The sequence below is a fragment of the Xiphophorus maculatus genome, chromosome 14 (genome assembly GCF_002775205.1).
Source record: "Xiphophorus maculatus strain JP 163 A chromosome 14, X_maculatus-5.0-male, whole genome shotgun sequence".
NCBI classification, from domain to species: domain Eukaryota; kingdom Metazoa; phylum Chordata; class Actinopteri; order Cyprinodontiformes; family Poeciliidae; genus Xiphophorus; species Xiphophorus maculatus.
The window spans coordinates 17,840,896-17,857,358 of NC_036456.1; the positions used below are offsets into that span (position 1 = coordinate 17,840,896).

A 16,463-nucleotide genomic window follows, 5' to 3' on the forward strand; every position below is an offset into this window, starting at 1 on the left:
TGAGATCCAATTCTCAGGTAATTTGGTGCTTCAAATATTCTCAAACATCTCAAAAAGAGACCCAAGGCGCCGTCGAAGGAAAGCGTGTCTGTACATGTATCAACCTAATGCCGGATTTCCACAGTACTGCCGTGACAACTGTCCCTTTAAAATACATTGACATTATTCGCAGTCAACATACTGTAGGTTGTTGGTTGCTTCAACCAACAACCATCAGACCAGGGTTAGGTCAGTTGTCTTAATGAGGCAGGAGTGTTAGTGCAACAAACTCTAAAAAGTTAGTTGCACTAACATAAACATGCTAAAGTACTACACCAACATGGTATTTAACAAACGCTAATGCTAAAGCGCTAAATTCAACCATGTGTCAATGACAACATGGTATATCATCCGCCACGGGATAAAATTTGTTATTGCACATCAACTTATATGGTTTTGCTTTAGGAAATGATTCTTCGTAACAAACCTTTCACTCATTGTTTCATTTTTAAAATTATTGAGTTTTGCTAATTTGGATGATTTTGCCTAATTGACCACAGAAAATCCGCAGGACATCAGTAGATTTTAGGCTGCTTACTGTAGAACAGTGAGGCATTCTGGGTACAGAATAAATGTAATTTGCTGCAGAGGAAATGGGACTGCTGCATAAAGATTCTTTACCCACTTCAAAGTAAGAGCATGAATATAAACATCTAATTGAATCAATTCTTAACAGTCAGTAACCAAAACTTCAACACAGATGTCAAACTTTATTCAACCAATAGTAAACTAAACTTTAGAATTGATCTGGAAAATTTTATTTAGGGTAAGCCAAGTGTGGTGAACATTTTCTAAGTTAGCGAAAACAATGAAGTACTAAAAATGAAAATAAGCTACCCATCACTACCACTGGGCTAACATAACATGCTATTATATAATTTTTATAACAATATCTCATGATACACATAATGCCAGTAGGGAAAACGGAAATATCCTAAGAGGCCTGAAGATATTTTATGTCTGAAAGTAAATATAATCTGAAGAAATTTAATAGAATCTGAATAAGATTTAATTTTTTGGAGATTTTTGAGTTTTCCTACCTGGTTTTCCGCAACGCCCATTTTTTATTCATAAACTTTTAGTATGAGTAAAAGACAGAAAATTCTTCAACATTTTATAGTAGATGGCATTTTAAATATAAAAGTATTGTAAAAAGAACCATGTAAAAGTGTTTTATGTCTGAATGTTACCTTTAGCAAAAGAGTCAATGTGGGGCAAACCTTTTGAAATTAATGTCTCGAAGGACATTTTTTATTTCTGCATAGGTTCACAAATTGGATATTTGTTGTAGTAAGGGTCAGGTTATTATCTATAGGCCACAGTTTGCTTTTACAGTGATGTAGTGGATTATAATTATTATTTTTCATTTACAAATGAATTCAGCCTCATTGTTTATCCTTTAAGAATGAGTGTAATTGCGGATTCTCACCTTTTTGCAGCTCATCGTCACCTTCACCACTATATACAAACTCCTCATGACTATTTGTGATTACTAACCTCTTACTCAATTAAAATGAGGAATTGGGCTGAATTCAATCTGTAAATGGAGGAATATTTGTAGCCAACAGCAAGAAAGTTCAATGTAGAAACCAACAAATTTATCTTTGTTTAAATTGAAAACCAAATCATGATGCTTTCAAACATTACGTTTACCTGCAAACACGACCAAAATTTCATGCTGCCATGGAGATAATAATGGTTCACTGTTGCCTCAAGGCAACTATGCAATTATCTCTACTAGAATGCAGCTGCCTCATGGCAACAGTTGCACTCTAATAAGTTTCCATTATTTATTTAGCCAGCAAATTAAAAAAAATTAAAAATTAAAAAACCGAGGTTCATTCATCGAGGGGTGTGAAAATATTTTCCCAGTCATACAGAAAGGCCAGGAAGTCATGTTTCAGACTTATCTGAGGCACAAAATGGAAATGTTTCCATTAGTCTGAAGAGTTTAAACATGTATAATGAAAGATAATTTATATTATGTATATATATATCTTCAAGAAAAAACAATCCTGAAGATTGTTTTTTCCCAATCTTCAAGAACTGCATTTTTTAAGCAGATCCAAACAGATGTGTTAAAGCCTTTGAAGGAAAAAAATAATTATTTTAGAAATTTCAAATAAATGGTTTCATGGTTTGTATTTAGAAATTAAAATAAAAAATATTTTAGATAATTCCATAGGGAAATTAAACATACCTCATCCAACAGTACTTGTAGAAGCTGGTGGCTCAGGAAAAGGATCTCCTGTAGCAGTCTGTAATACAGCAAATCTAGAGAGGCTTCTGACTAAAAACTAAAAACACTTTGTTGCTGAACCAACAGTCTGACGCAGTGATGTTTATTTTATGAATAATCATACAATCATTGCTGATATTCTTTAGAAAGAGATTTATGGAGTTTTCATAATATCTGTGAAAACAAATAGGACCATTGCCAACTCTTTCTGGCATTGGCTTTACCTTACATTTAGAAAACTAGAACCTGGACTGAGACATTTTACAATGTCTACCACAGATTTTAGGATCTGCGAGACGTTTAGTCCAGAGGTCTGCAACTCCAGAACCAAAAAGCTGAATAACCTTCGTATGTCAACGTGTTCTGCAAAAGCATAAAGCATCCAGAGCATAGAGATCAACTTCAACTGTGGTGCTAAAGTGGTTTCCTTTGTGAATATTGATGAATAATAAAGTAACTCTGGTATTCAACTATTAAAATAAAGAGTTTTTAGATTTCAGCTATTCGTGGGTTATTGTGGTCGATAAATCCTGCAAATACTGGGGGAGAACTGCATGATGTACTGCCTCCTGTACTTTATTTCAAGAGGCCATTCATCCAAGTAAACATCAGACAAGCTGATTTGATCATTTCAGCTCTAGAACCCAATGGTGCTGATACATTAATAAATCTGGGAACCAACAACATGCATATTTGCTCCAATACCACCCTGGTTTTTTTTAGTACTGTACATTTACACAAACTTCTTCTGTAACTCTCACAAGTTTTATTTATTTATATTTGAAATATCTGCTTTAAAGTAAAATTCCTGGCTTGTGTTTACAAACTTGGGCAATAAAACTGATTCAGAGTTTCTAACATATCTCCTGCACCAGAGACTCCTCAATCATAGTATTTGTTTGGTATACTATGGACAACAGAGGACATTTTTTTATATATAGAAGATCAGATTTGTCTAAGTATTCCCAGCAGACCAAACAAATGAATGGAGTACACAGATGTACACGATTCGCCGGTGGGTAAACCTGCTGTGCTCTTCACAGCCCCGATAAGCAGAATAGTTTCTTTTACATAAGCTGCAGTATCTGATTTTTCCCACCGATCACTTCCAGGTTCTCGTTTGAATGCAGGTAGTAAAGCTTCTAACTCTGGTCCAGACGGACGTCTTGACTCATGCAACTTATTTTAGGCTTCAGTGAATTGAACTTACAGTACGTCTCAGTAATTCAGAGCTCAACAATTTATTTTGGACTCCAAGATAAAACCAACAGACCTTCAGTTTGAGTTACTACCATTGGTTGACCGTAACTCCACAGCCGAATACACGCTGGCTTCAACATCAGGAGACGTTTGATGTACAGGTCCGCAAAGCCCTCAAAACCACTTCCATCCCCTAACGTACATCTGTCCCGGGGCCAGGACATGACTCATTCTGATACTTAATCCTTCGGTTTTTTCAATCTGTGACGCGATTTAAAGCCACGGGATCCCCAAGCCTGTGAATAAGACATTAAAAAGGAAGCCAAGGGGGATTATCGGATGAAATGTATGAAAATTACATTTTAATTTATCACGTGGGATATGGTAATTCATGCAAATTGAAGATTTAATTAATTCTGGTCTTGAGTTTATGTGGTTTCTGTCCTTTATGGATGTGCAGCCTGATGACATTCATACATTTAGAGGTTAGTGGTGCAAATTAATGCAGACTTTTTTATTATTATTAGTTTTGGACATTTGCCTCCAAGTTCTAAACCAAAGCAATCTGTAATGTTTCAATGACAGACTGATGTTCTGATCAGTTGGCCATTGAATTAAAGGTATGAATATACTTACAACATACCGTTTAATGTTAATAAATTTGCTGAACAGGTCATGTCATCATATGAAATAAGAAATTGTTGCAACTTTGTTGATATGTCATTGTATAAAACCATTTCTGACTGGAATAATCGTCCTATCCCTGCTCAACTTTATGTTTCCAACAATGACCAGTCCTCAAAGTTTGAATAAAATGGAGAGAAACAGAAGTCTGGCATTTTCCTTGCTTAAACAATTGCAGTTTTGTTTCTGACACCGCAGAATTTTGAGCTAAATTTCTAGAGTTTCAGAAAACAAAAAACGATTTTAAAAACTTTTGCCACAAATGAAAAAATAAACTTTTGTGCAATTTGCAAGGACACTTAGAACAAAGCCAGCTGCATGTTGTATATCGCCGCAATGTGCAAGAAACCTTGCATCTCAAAAAAAATAAATAAATAAATTCTCAGGAAATAAAAACAAAATTTACTTCAACATTTAAATTCCTACTGTTTGTTCAAACCTGTAAACTCTTTTTAATACTTAATACTGAAAATTTGTCAATACACCTCAAGGCGGAGTGATGAACAGAAAAACCTTTTTGATTTTTGCATTGACAATACTCAGCTGTTAATCTACAGCTACTTATGAACACTAAAACTTGTGAACTAAATGTTAAGAGGAGGTTCTGGAAAAACTTATTTTTTATGGTTTTATTTTCACCTGTGATTGAAATCAAAGCATCCCTTCTTTTGTCTTAAAGCTCCTTCATGTTTTGCTACAAACAACAAAAAAACACATCTCTCTGGAGTTGGGAGCTGTGAATACTCCTGCATGCAAAACCACCCCTCATTCTTATTCATGTGCTTACCTCTCAATCATTCACTGTACGCTCTGCCGCACAATTATAATCACCTTAAAATTATTTCATGACGTGCGCATAAGCCAAACAAAAGTCCTGTGGGTGCACACACACACACACACACACACACACCCAAGACTTTGACACGCCCAAACCGAACAACAAACTCCGACTCGACTGTGTACCTCTGTGTTTTCCAGACGTATGCCAAATTTACAAACAACGCACACTGTAACCTAGTGCCTTGGATAATTATCGACTCTCTCCGAGCCTGAGGGAATCCATGCATGTCATATCAACAACTTGGCAGCTTTTCTTGTCAAAGATCATCTCACGGACGCAGAAAAACAGCATGTGGCCACAGGAGAGGCTGTGTTTAGTTTACTGCTACATGTGTTTCCTGGCCGCACCTCAGGGGACACAAACGGACGGGATTATTGAGCGGATTGAGATAAGAGCGCCGGAAAAATCCATAAAATATAACAATTAAGATCCATGGAGAGAGAGAGTGAAAAGGAGGACAAATACAGCACAGGAGAGGAAAGACATGGAAATGATTTTCTTTAACAGAAGGTGGAGAAGAAAAATAGGATATGAGGAAAGCCAGATTGAGCACATTAGGCAGGAACTAATGTAAAATAATCCTGATTGGGACGCTCCCTGGAGCTTTCGACAGGCTTCACACACGCACAGAACGAGAGTAAAAAGGCTTTGCAAAACTCAAGTGGGGAGAAGACAGAGTGAAAAATGCTGATGTGGCCGCAAAATCTTTAACATCTTCTCCAACAGATAAAATATACAGCCGACAGAGAGCTGGAGACGCTTTATCAACATTTAAATAGTGAGAAATGAAAGGAAGACAGAGGAGGAAGGAAGAAATACTGCAGGAGATCAAATACATTTCAAGATTAAACTGAAGAAATTAATGATGAAAAAAGGATCTTACTGTGCATGAGGATCACCATGAAATGCATTAATGCAAGAAAACTGCATATTCAAACATATCTAATCGATGAAGATGTCCAAATGTAAGCTCGTTTATTCTCTTCAGCTCTGCTTGGATTCACTTCGTTTAAATTTCTGTTCCCAAAACTTGTCTTGTTTTTTCCAGACTCGGCTAATTAACCCCAGGCATTGTTTCCGTCATTCTCGACCCACCTCAGTCACTTCTTCCAGCCTGAGGAAGATGGAGAGCGCTCGTTTAACACCAATTAGCAAATCCACACAATTTAGCAAACAGGTGCAGCCAAACATTTTCATTAAAAACCTGATATGTTGACGCCTGCACAGACTCTGAACAAGAGTAAAATGTGACACGTTTTCTCAAGAACATCAAATCAAGAGCAACAAAGTCAAAATTAATAGTTTTAATGAAACTGCACAATAAATCGCAAATATATCTCCATTGTCAGGCTCCTTCAGCCTGCTGGAACCAGTCTGTCCAGTTGATGCCCAGAGAGTCAAAGATGTTTAAAATCAAAGAGTGTTGGAAAATTTTTAAAAATGAGTAAAAGAAAAGATTTATTGCAACTTGATAATGACCATCTCAGAATTAGACATGCTGAAAAACGGCAACTGGTCAAAGCTAGGCTGCATTATCTAACACGGTATTTATACTTTAAAGCGGTTTAATATTTGCAAAAGCTTTGTGAAATCCATTGAGATTCTTGCTTCTTGAAAACTCAGTATCATTTATCGACTCATTTGGAGAGCCTGATTGTGAGTAGACATTGGTCTGGAGATAAACCATTTGAAGATATATATTTAAAAAATTGTGGCCCATCGTTTTAATGCTCTTTTAAAAGTAAAGCTCCCAGGAATTATTTCATACAGTGGACCTTCGATATTCATAGGGGGTTAGGGACAAAAGCAGCTGGGAAACAGTTAAAATCCAAAAATAATTGAGACCACCTCTAAAAACGCCTATTTTATTAGTTCAAACACCAAACACACCGTAATATGTGTCAATACTTACAATGGAAACTGTGTCTGCCCGTGGGTGAACAGCCAATCAGCTCCAGAAAAATGAAAACTCATTTTAGATTGGATTGGCTGCTTTGCAAATACCAGAAAAAGGTGTCAAGTAGCATTGTGACGAGATATTTCAGCTTCCTAAGAGCTGGAGAGCGCCGGAGTTGAGCCTTTTTTCATACAGTGTCATCAACAGAAAGAGAAAAGGGCAGAAAGAAACGATAAAGCTGATAAATTAAAATGAGGTCGATAATTTTCATTTATTGTGCGATTAATTGATTTATCGTTTATCGTGACAGGCCTACAAAGAGGTTTTCCTCATGACATTTGTCCCCAAGATGTGCATCCTCCCACTCAGACCCAGATTCAAAAGGCAACATTTCCTTTCTTTGTTGCCTGATCCACAAAAAGACCAACAATTTACTTGGCCATCTTGATTCTGACGCATACCGCTCAGCAGGAGCCTGGAGGAATAATTACACCACTTTAGGATCTAAAGGACTCCTGACCACCAATCTACCAATTGTTCAATGTCCCATGACAGAATCAGGCCTGCACACACACTCACACTAGCTTAGGGCTCAATCCAGCAGCGAGAAGCGCACAAAAGAAAAGATCATTTACAGACAAATTGCAGACAAATTGAAGCTTGAGAGAGAAGAGGTTCAAAGGCAGAGCTGCATCTGAATGCAGAGGCTGTCTCTCCATTTTTCAAACACTTAAAACATTAGTCTCTCACACCTATAGGGTTTGCTTTTCAGAATAAAAATGTCTATCTTGAGAAATCTCACTTTATATCACTTTATCAAAATCGACTGCTACTTTTTGTAGAAATTCAGAGATGTAGGGGAAAACATAAGCAACACTTTTAGCACTATTACAAAAGCCAACATTGACAGTTTTCCTCAACTTCATTCTTGGGAGTTCAACCAATCAAGCTAAAACGAATGGCGCTCCTGGATTAGCTGCTTTGCAAACGCCAGCTAATGGTGTGTGGCATAGGATTGCTCCGAGATTTTTCAGTTTCCCAAGCTGCATTTTCTTTAGAATATTTTAAATTTAAATTTTCTGTGAAAAATATGGATTTGCGTTCCACAACAAAATCCAACAATCCTGAACCGCAAAGAGGCAGAGGCAATTCTGACTAAAAAACAAAAGTCTAAAAACATTTCCCTTTGCTTCCACAATGAATAAACCACCATAAAATATTCACTGTTTTAACTACAATTGGAGCTGCAGAGTTTGATACCCTTACTTTTGTCTTGGATGATCATTATGTCAGGCACTGATGTCTGAATTCAGCATTTAAAAACTGACACCGCTTTTTCAGCTTTGTTTCTTGTCGCTTTGTGTCACTTGTGGACATGAAAATGAACATCATTTTGAGCTAGGAGCCTCAAAACTGCTGAAAAGAAGAGGCTTTAAAATGAGAGCCACAAGAAGCAGTGACAACTTTGATGGTTTTTCACAGCTATAAGGAAAAAACACTGCCTCATCAAACTACCAGCCCTTTGGAAAACCTTGAAAAGTGACAGGTTTGAAAGAAATACAGTGAGAAGGTGGAGGACAAGCCGCCACCAAAATAGTCTGCAAAAGGGCAGGGGGAGTGGGAACCAGATGGGAATGTAAATGTCAATCTTTAGCACACCATATCGTCAAATATTTCCTAATACAGTAAGCAACTTACAGAATAAAATATTAACATGTTGAAAGTTTGAGGAAAAGGGAAATTAAACCTTGATTAATGTTGTGGTTCCACAGATCATCAGGTTTAGGATGTGTAAACTCAGTGAACAAAATATCTTAAAATACATCTACTGAAATGAGCTGCAAAACAAATAAAGTGACCTTCTTAAAATATGTTTTGTGGAACATTTCCCAGCATTACAGCCACTACATATTAGGGGTTGAACCAATTAGTCGACTAGTCGACTAGTCGACTCTAGGACGTCTCGCGAGTTTTTACATTTCATGTCGACTAGTCGCAGTCATGTGATTGCCGGTGGTTACAGCCTGTGCTGATCTAACAGCACAGTATACGTCACAAGACACAAGAAAAATAAGTTAATACATTAGTTTAAATGATATGTAGATGGATGCATATTTGTGGTTTTACAGTGTTTTTAAAAGGAGATGGAGTTGCAGCTGCAGTCCAAAACAGGAGCCGTCTAAAACTCGCCCCCTTCCCGCTAAGGATGTCACTTAGCCGGCTCGCGAGTGTCTTTGTCACGAAAAAATTTAAAATATTTAAATATTAAAAATATTTAGCTGTTCCGGCAACCAGCACTCCCAGCGAGAGGATTTTCTCTCTCGCTGGGAATACCATTACGAGGAAGCGGGCAAGCCTTCATCCGGCTCATGTTGATGCCCTTGTTTTCCTACATGTCAACCAAGAAAAAACCCCAACAACTCTTAGCGAAGAGAATATTGACAGCGAGTGAACTTTATTTACCCCCCGGCCCCCGTGCCACCTCTTTTTATTGTTTTTACATGCCATCTAAAAGATGTGCGTTTCCTTTTGAATGTTGGTTTCCCAGCAACTTGTTATTTATCATAAACTATCCCGATGTTTTGTTGTTTCACTTGTTGCTGTTCTGTGTAAATGCCGTATTTTTCCGTGAAAACGGGTAATAAAGCCTGTACGTTACTCCAAAGCTTTGCGTCTTGCGTTGCTATGACGTCACAACGACTAGTCAACTCGACATCGACTCGACTTTTATCATGTTGACGTTGACTAGAAAATATCTTAAATCGTTCAATCTGCTGAGTCAGCAGAGCTTCCTGCCGCGCATCGGGCGGAGGAGAAGCAGGTGGTTTCGTTGAATTCAGCTGTAACCAAACGGGATCCGTTCATAACAAGTTTGGCTTGTGATGTTCCAAAAGCACCATGTAGTCAGTGTGATCATTTGACTCCTATAGTAACTATCCAGAGATCATCAGCATCAGCCGGTGTTTAGAAAAAAAAAAGTCAGACCCGACTTTGTGCAACAAACGTTTCCCCGCTGCTCACGAAGAATCTCCATAATAGACTTAGTAAAAGCAGGAGAAGGGGAGAGAGAGTGTGTGTGTGTGTGTGTGTGTGTGTGTGTGATGGGGGGGGGTGTGTCAATATTTGCCGTGAAAATAGCTAATAAAGCCTCCAAGTAGTTGTGAAGGGTTTTTGCGCTTACGTCACTATGACGTCACCGCGACTAGTCGACATCGACTCGACTATTATCATGATGTAGTCGACCTTAAAAAATATGTAGTCGTTCAACCCCTAATACATATTGAAACAGAAATCTGCTCTTTAATCCAAAACTGACAGAACAGGAACCGAGTTCTTTCTGATCCGGACATTTCATACTTCACAAGAACTGCGAAGGATAAACCGGACAAATCTTTCAAATCCAGGGGAAAAAAGGAAAAGAGCATTCGTTGTGAGGCAAAATCTGATGTGACGTAATTGATGTTTAAATGCAGCTGTCAAAGGATGCAGCACCTGAATTTGGACACATCCTGAGTATGAGGTTTAGCTTTTACAGGGTTAATTAGATTGAATAAATCTGTACTGTACGGGGAAATTTTCCCCGTACAGTACAGATTTATTCTGTGCTCTCATAATTCAAGAGCCACATTTCAGTCTGAAAACAGGATTTCATGTCTTTTGTTTTCTAAACTTAATACTTGTGCTTACATTTTCAGTTTAAAAGCAGGACCTCATGCTTCATGTAATGCTTTTCTGCTTAGTTACAAAAGAGTACCGTTGCCTGGCAACCTCTTAGCCAATAGAATGAAAGAGTTGCACTGGGTGCGTTTGTTTCCTTCTAGTGGGCGTGCCTGTGTGGCTACTATTGATTGTAGAAAATGTAATCACAAGTATTAAACATTTAGGGAACAAAAACCATAAAATCTTGCTTTCAGAGTGAAAATATCTGCCCTCATAATACTACTGTACTAAAATTTAGATGTGTAAACAGATTTTTGATACAAAATATTTCAAAAGAGACTATGCAAAACTTTCAATGCAACTCAAAACAAAACATGTAACAATTTACACATCTTTATGTTCCTGAATCATCTTTATGTTCCTGAATCATCTTTATGTTCCTGAATCATCTTTATGGTCCTGAATCATCTTTATGGTCCAATATTTGCTTCCCTACTGGTGTGTTTGTGTGGGGTAACACAAAAAGTAATGTAACAAAGCAAAAAAAATAAATAAATAAAAAATTAGCTAAATTTTGACTTTAGTTCAGGGGGGGAAAAATTAAATTTCTCTCCAAATAGATTCCAGCACTAATAATTATGCAAATGTGATATTTCTCTGTAAATGTCTCAAAATCTGTCATCTGAACATCTTTAGAGTGAAGGATTATTAGAAATAACTGAATGGTGTGTTTTAGTCTGCAGCATATCTTCCTATGCACCGTATACAGAGAGCAAATCAAAGCTGTACATTTATATTTCACCTTAAATCTCATAAATTAAGAGCATTTGCAGATAAAGAAATGAAGGAAACCTAATAACCCACTCAAAACATTATATTGTTATTAAACTAAAACCAGACCAGCCTTTTTGTCAAAACATGATTTTTCCTAATAGTCTAAAAAACCCATAATAATTAGTGGTATTGTTCAAACTCGCTTCAAAAGCATAGGGTTAGTAGGACTTTGTCCACCATCCATAGTGATTAATACATTAATGGATGGTGGGAAGAAGGTCAGAAGGAGGGCAGATGATGGTGAAAGAGAGGGCAAGTTCATAGTGGGACAAAGGAAAAATGAGGCATGAGTCAGAGAAGATGAGGCAAAGGTGAGGCAAGAGGAGAGATGAATGAGCAGGGAAACGTTGGAGGGTGAATGTCAATGAGGAAACGACAAACGTTAGACAGAGAGAGGGAGCAGGGGGACTGGCAGAGGGTGGTGGACAGATAGAAAGGAGATGCTGACAGGTCTCAAAGAGCGGGACGGGCTGAAGATAAAGAAATGAATGAATTAATTTGACTGGAGATTGAAGTAAAGTGCTGAAGGGAGCTGGATGGAGGAGGGGACGGATCGAGAAAGAGAAATGGAGAAATTTAGGACCAAACGTTCACTTCACACCCCTTCAATAAATCTTTACATAAACATTCAGCTGTTTAACACATCCAATTCGACACTTTATTCGATTTTCAAAAACAAGACAAATGTTTAAGACATTTAATTGGTTTAAAGGTGATCTATTATGCTTCTTTGAACAGGTTTTTTTTTTACACAAAGTCTTTAATAAGGAGATTTTATTCAGTTTAGTTTTTATTTTGAGCTCCAAGCCGTTTTAGTGCCTCTTGTCACTTTAAGTCCAGATAAGCTGCTGCAGGCCACGACCCCCAACTCAGCATTTACCCTCGCATCTGAAAATGGCTGCAAGCAAATGCACAATTATACAACTGCATACATATGAAAAGCAGAAGTTGAGCCTCCTGCACAGCCAACAAGAATGCAGCAAGTGGTTTCTAGATGCTACATCAACAAAAAAAACACTTGTCTTTCCCAGCAGCCATTGTAAAACGCCCAGAGCGGTAAAACAAACGGACCAAACGTGCTGGTTGCTAGGTAACGGGGCGGGCTCAGCCAGTGTTGCTAGGTAACGGTACAGTGCCCGTGGAATGTGACTCAACCAGGAGGTTTTTGAAATGGCCCATTTCCCAGACATCAAAAAAATGATCAACTTATAGCTAAAAAACAAATAGGTGTTTTTTCTTCTTTTTTTTAAGTGCTTGGGTTGTTTTTATAAGAAATAAAAAATAATCTCCTTTACCAGAATTTTTGTTCATACTGAGAAAGTTGCTCCTCGTAGTGATGACGGAAAAATGGATCAGGAGGAAATTTGAGTTTTAAAGAATTTCCCTCCAGCATTAAACCATTCAGACCAAAGGTTGGAGACTCAAATGTGATTTGATTAATATTGGTTTAAGAAAACAGATAAGAGACTCATTCCCTCTGGGGAACAGGTGGTAAAATAAGATTCATCCTCTTTCCAAATATCACCAAAAATCGGTGTTTAATATCACAATATTTATTAGGTGGGGATAAACTCAACTTTGCCTATGGGAAAGCCTAAAAATATCAATGTGCTATTAGCACAATAGCACTAATGACACCAACTGGGTTGACACCAACTGGTTTAAAGGGCATAAGGGTCAAATATAAGGGGTAAAAAATTCAGGAGATTAATTAAAGAGTTGGACTCTGACCATTTTAATTACTTCTGATTAAAGAAACATTGGAAGGAGAGAGAGAAAACTGCAGCAAATGAAAAATAACTGATGAATACCAACCAATCAGAAGGAAGAGAAATGAAAGATTTAAAAGAACAAAATAAATCCCCCTTTATGAAATATCACTGACAAATCTCAACTGCATGAAAACAAGAACAAATGTCTTCAGACACCAGAGACTGAGCGCAGCTGAGTGGAAACAAAGCTCCAGCAGTAATGGGCATAATGTTCAAATAAAACCCCCATGCAGATTCCACTTTTGTCACTTTCTCCCAGCTCTAATAGCCGCCTCTCTACTTCTCTTGCAAAGCGACAAATTTCTCCCAACAAAACGTAGACGGAGGGACACTTTCCTTCCCTCGGCTTGAAACGAAAACCTATTTTGACAGCTACAACTCCAAACTCGTGCCATATCGTGTGGGATGCTGAACAAATTTCACTAACGACTGCACTGTTGCCAGTTTCATTGACCCTCCACAACCCGCATGATAAACTGAGAAATGGCTGCAAAAGAGTCGAGTTTAAAAGGGACTTTGAGTCGGAGCTCAGATGGTGAGTGCAGTGCACCTCTAGGTATGATTGGTAGGGTTTACGTTTGTGCTGTGACCGCTGGATCCTTCAGAAAAGGTTCATTACAGCTGAGAAATAAGAGGAACAAGCTTGTTTTTGGTTTCCATCGTCATTACGCTACAGCCATCTGGATAGATTTGAGCTAAAAAAAAACAAAAAAACAGCCCGACTTGTTGCAGTATCCAGCCCTGTTGGCCACTTTACCCAACCCGTACTCCTTTATTTAAACCTTCAAGCAACAAACATTCCAACCCGAATTTGTTAATGCCCAATTTGCTGCTTCAAAAAACAAACATCTTACCCAAGGTTTGAAACCAAATTCAGTAAATAAATAAATATATAGAAAATTGATGCTGACGTTTTACCACTAGAGCTGCACACAGTGTTGAATCACTATCAAAAAGTACTGCTTGGATGAAATATTTGATAAGCTAATGTGCTGCGAGTGCCAGGTACTTATTTTGTTCCTGCAACTACATTTGGCCAGATACATGCTGCATCTAAATAATTTAACTCAAAATTTTAAATTGTAACAGTTGAAGAATTAATTTCATGCATTTAGCTTAAAAGTCAGTCACAGAAACCACACCGCTTCCAGACCAGTGGGAACTTTCCACAGTCTGTGATGATTTGGGGAGTCCTGTCATTTGATGGTGTTTTTTTCCATTGCGTTTTATCAAGAACAAAGTCAGAGCATTATATTTTACTCATTTATTATGTTCATTTTACTATTATTTTGCCTAGGAATCCCTTTAGATAAACTTTCTTTATCAAGGGAGATCTGGCCAGTTATTGAGTACATGTTGTACAGTATATAAAATTAAAGCATACAGATAAAACATTTTAAAATTTACTTAAGTGCAAATAAAACATTTTTTAAAAAGTCAACGGCCGGATGATGTGGCGAAAAAATGCATCACAATCTGAGTCAGTATTGATAATTGATTAATTTTTTTGTTTTAAATATCTGAAATATGACTAAATTGGAGGTATGACCTTTCCTGTTTTATCCACAGTTTTCAATCTACGCCGTCATTTTTAAAAAATATTTTTAAGCAGTCATGAGGCACAGAGGTGAAACCTTAAACTACTGCTGTGTAAGTTACTCAACAGGTTGCTAGGTAACCAAAGAGTTACTTAGTTGTTGCTAGGAAACCAAAGAGTGAGAGTTAGTTGATTCCAATCTTTATTAACTGGTCTTAAGAGGTTGAGCAGCTGAAGTATTTCCTCTGCCTACATCCCCCAGAATGCTGTGCAGTTCTGGCTCGGCGTTCAGCAAAATTATTTAATATACTATCAGTCGTGTCATCTATTGATATTGATATTATATTGTTATTGATTTATTGTCCAGCTCTATGTAAGTAAAAGCGAATTTTGAGGATTCCGAAAAGAAATGGATGTGATGAGTTTGGATTGTGTAGCCAGAAAAGCATCATAATTACTGCTCTATTGGAAACAGTAGTTTTACGGTGTGTGACAGGAAGATGGCGGCTAAGCTGTCATCCCTGTTGCCCAGCGTCTCCCACCCCATGCAGGGAACTCTGACGGCGCTGAGCAGCTCCTTTAGCTGCTGCTGCAGCCACCAGGTGGGAAAAAAGAAACTCAGGTCTTTCCTTCCAAACGCCGTCAAACTCCACAACAAAGGCCTTGCAGCTGGCCGCTAACACACACATCCAACACACCACGGTGGTTTGCTGTGTGCAGTATTTGTCTCGGGTGTAATTTCTGAGGCAACATGTGAAATCGGCAGTGTGGAATATTATTATTACTGTTATTACGGGGTGAAATGTTAAATTTATAATGTGCAATTAGAGTGCACCATATATTATTCTAAACGGTTTTTATTCTGTTTTTAATTTCTTCCCACTTGTGGAACTACTAGTAAATGGTAATTTTATATTAAGCTTAATGCAATATTTTAAACTTGCAAAACCACGCTTGTCAATCAGTTAAATTTTTTAATTAAAATGTTATTTTTGGATTTTTTTTTGCTTCAGTTTTAATGTTTCCAGATTCAAAACAGTTTTTGTTTAAATCCATTTGTCTTTTTGTTTCAGATCTGTTGTTTTTACACTTTCAACTTGGTTTGTTTCACTCACATTTGATCCTAACGTTAAAGGAGTGTGTGGGGAAACGGACGACAGCACAGCTGGAGGGTCTCCCTGCTTTCATGCTGCATTCACCAACAATGGGAAGGTGGATTAACTTTGAATTCACTGCATTTATTTGTCTCCTTGGTAAAAATCATGTTAAAAATCTGATTCTGTAAATACATTTGGTCTTAAAAGTCAATCACAGTTCAACTGCATAGATAAGCAGGAAATGTTCATCTTTTTGTCAAACAACCTTGTCACATTTGCATCAATGCAATCTTTTGATGCAGAAATATCAACTGCAATTTCTTCTCCATGGAAACAAATTCCTTAATGATGACCAGCATAAATCCTGAAGGCACAGATGGATTTTTTGCATTTTAAAGCCCAAGTCTGGCATTACTAAGAGTTTCTGCAGGAATCAGTTAATGAATTTTGATGACTAAAATGTACAAGTTTTCCATAAAGTGCATAAGTTTTATTTTAATGTCATTGAAAGTAAATGAATAAACTGTCAGATTTTTCTTCAGCTGGAATTGCCATTGACCCATTTTCTCGACTGCTCAGGTTTTACCAACCCGCTGCAAAAAGGAAATACTGAATCTGCCCCACGTGTTACGGTAATGTACATTCCTGATGAAAATTCACAAA

General features: G+C 37.5%; 1 protein-coding gene across 1 annotated transcript in view; it reads right to left on the reverse strand.

The window, feature by feature from the left end:
• Nucleotides 1-16,463, reverse strand: part of pc (pyruvate carboxylase) — a 371,443-nt gene that overhangs the window by 280,501 nt on the left and 74,479 nt on the right. The gene's annotated exons all lie outside the window — the stretch shown is intronic.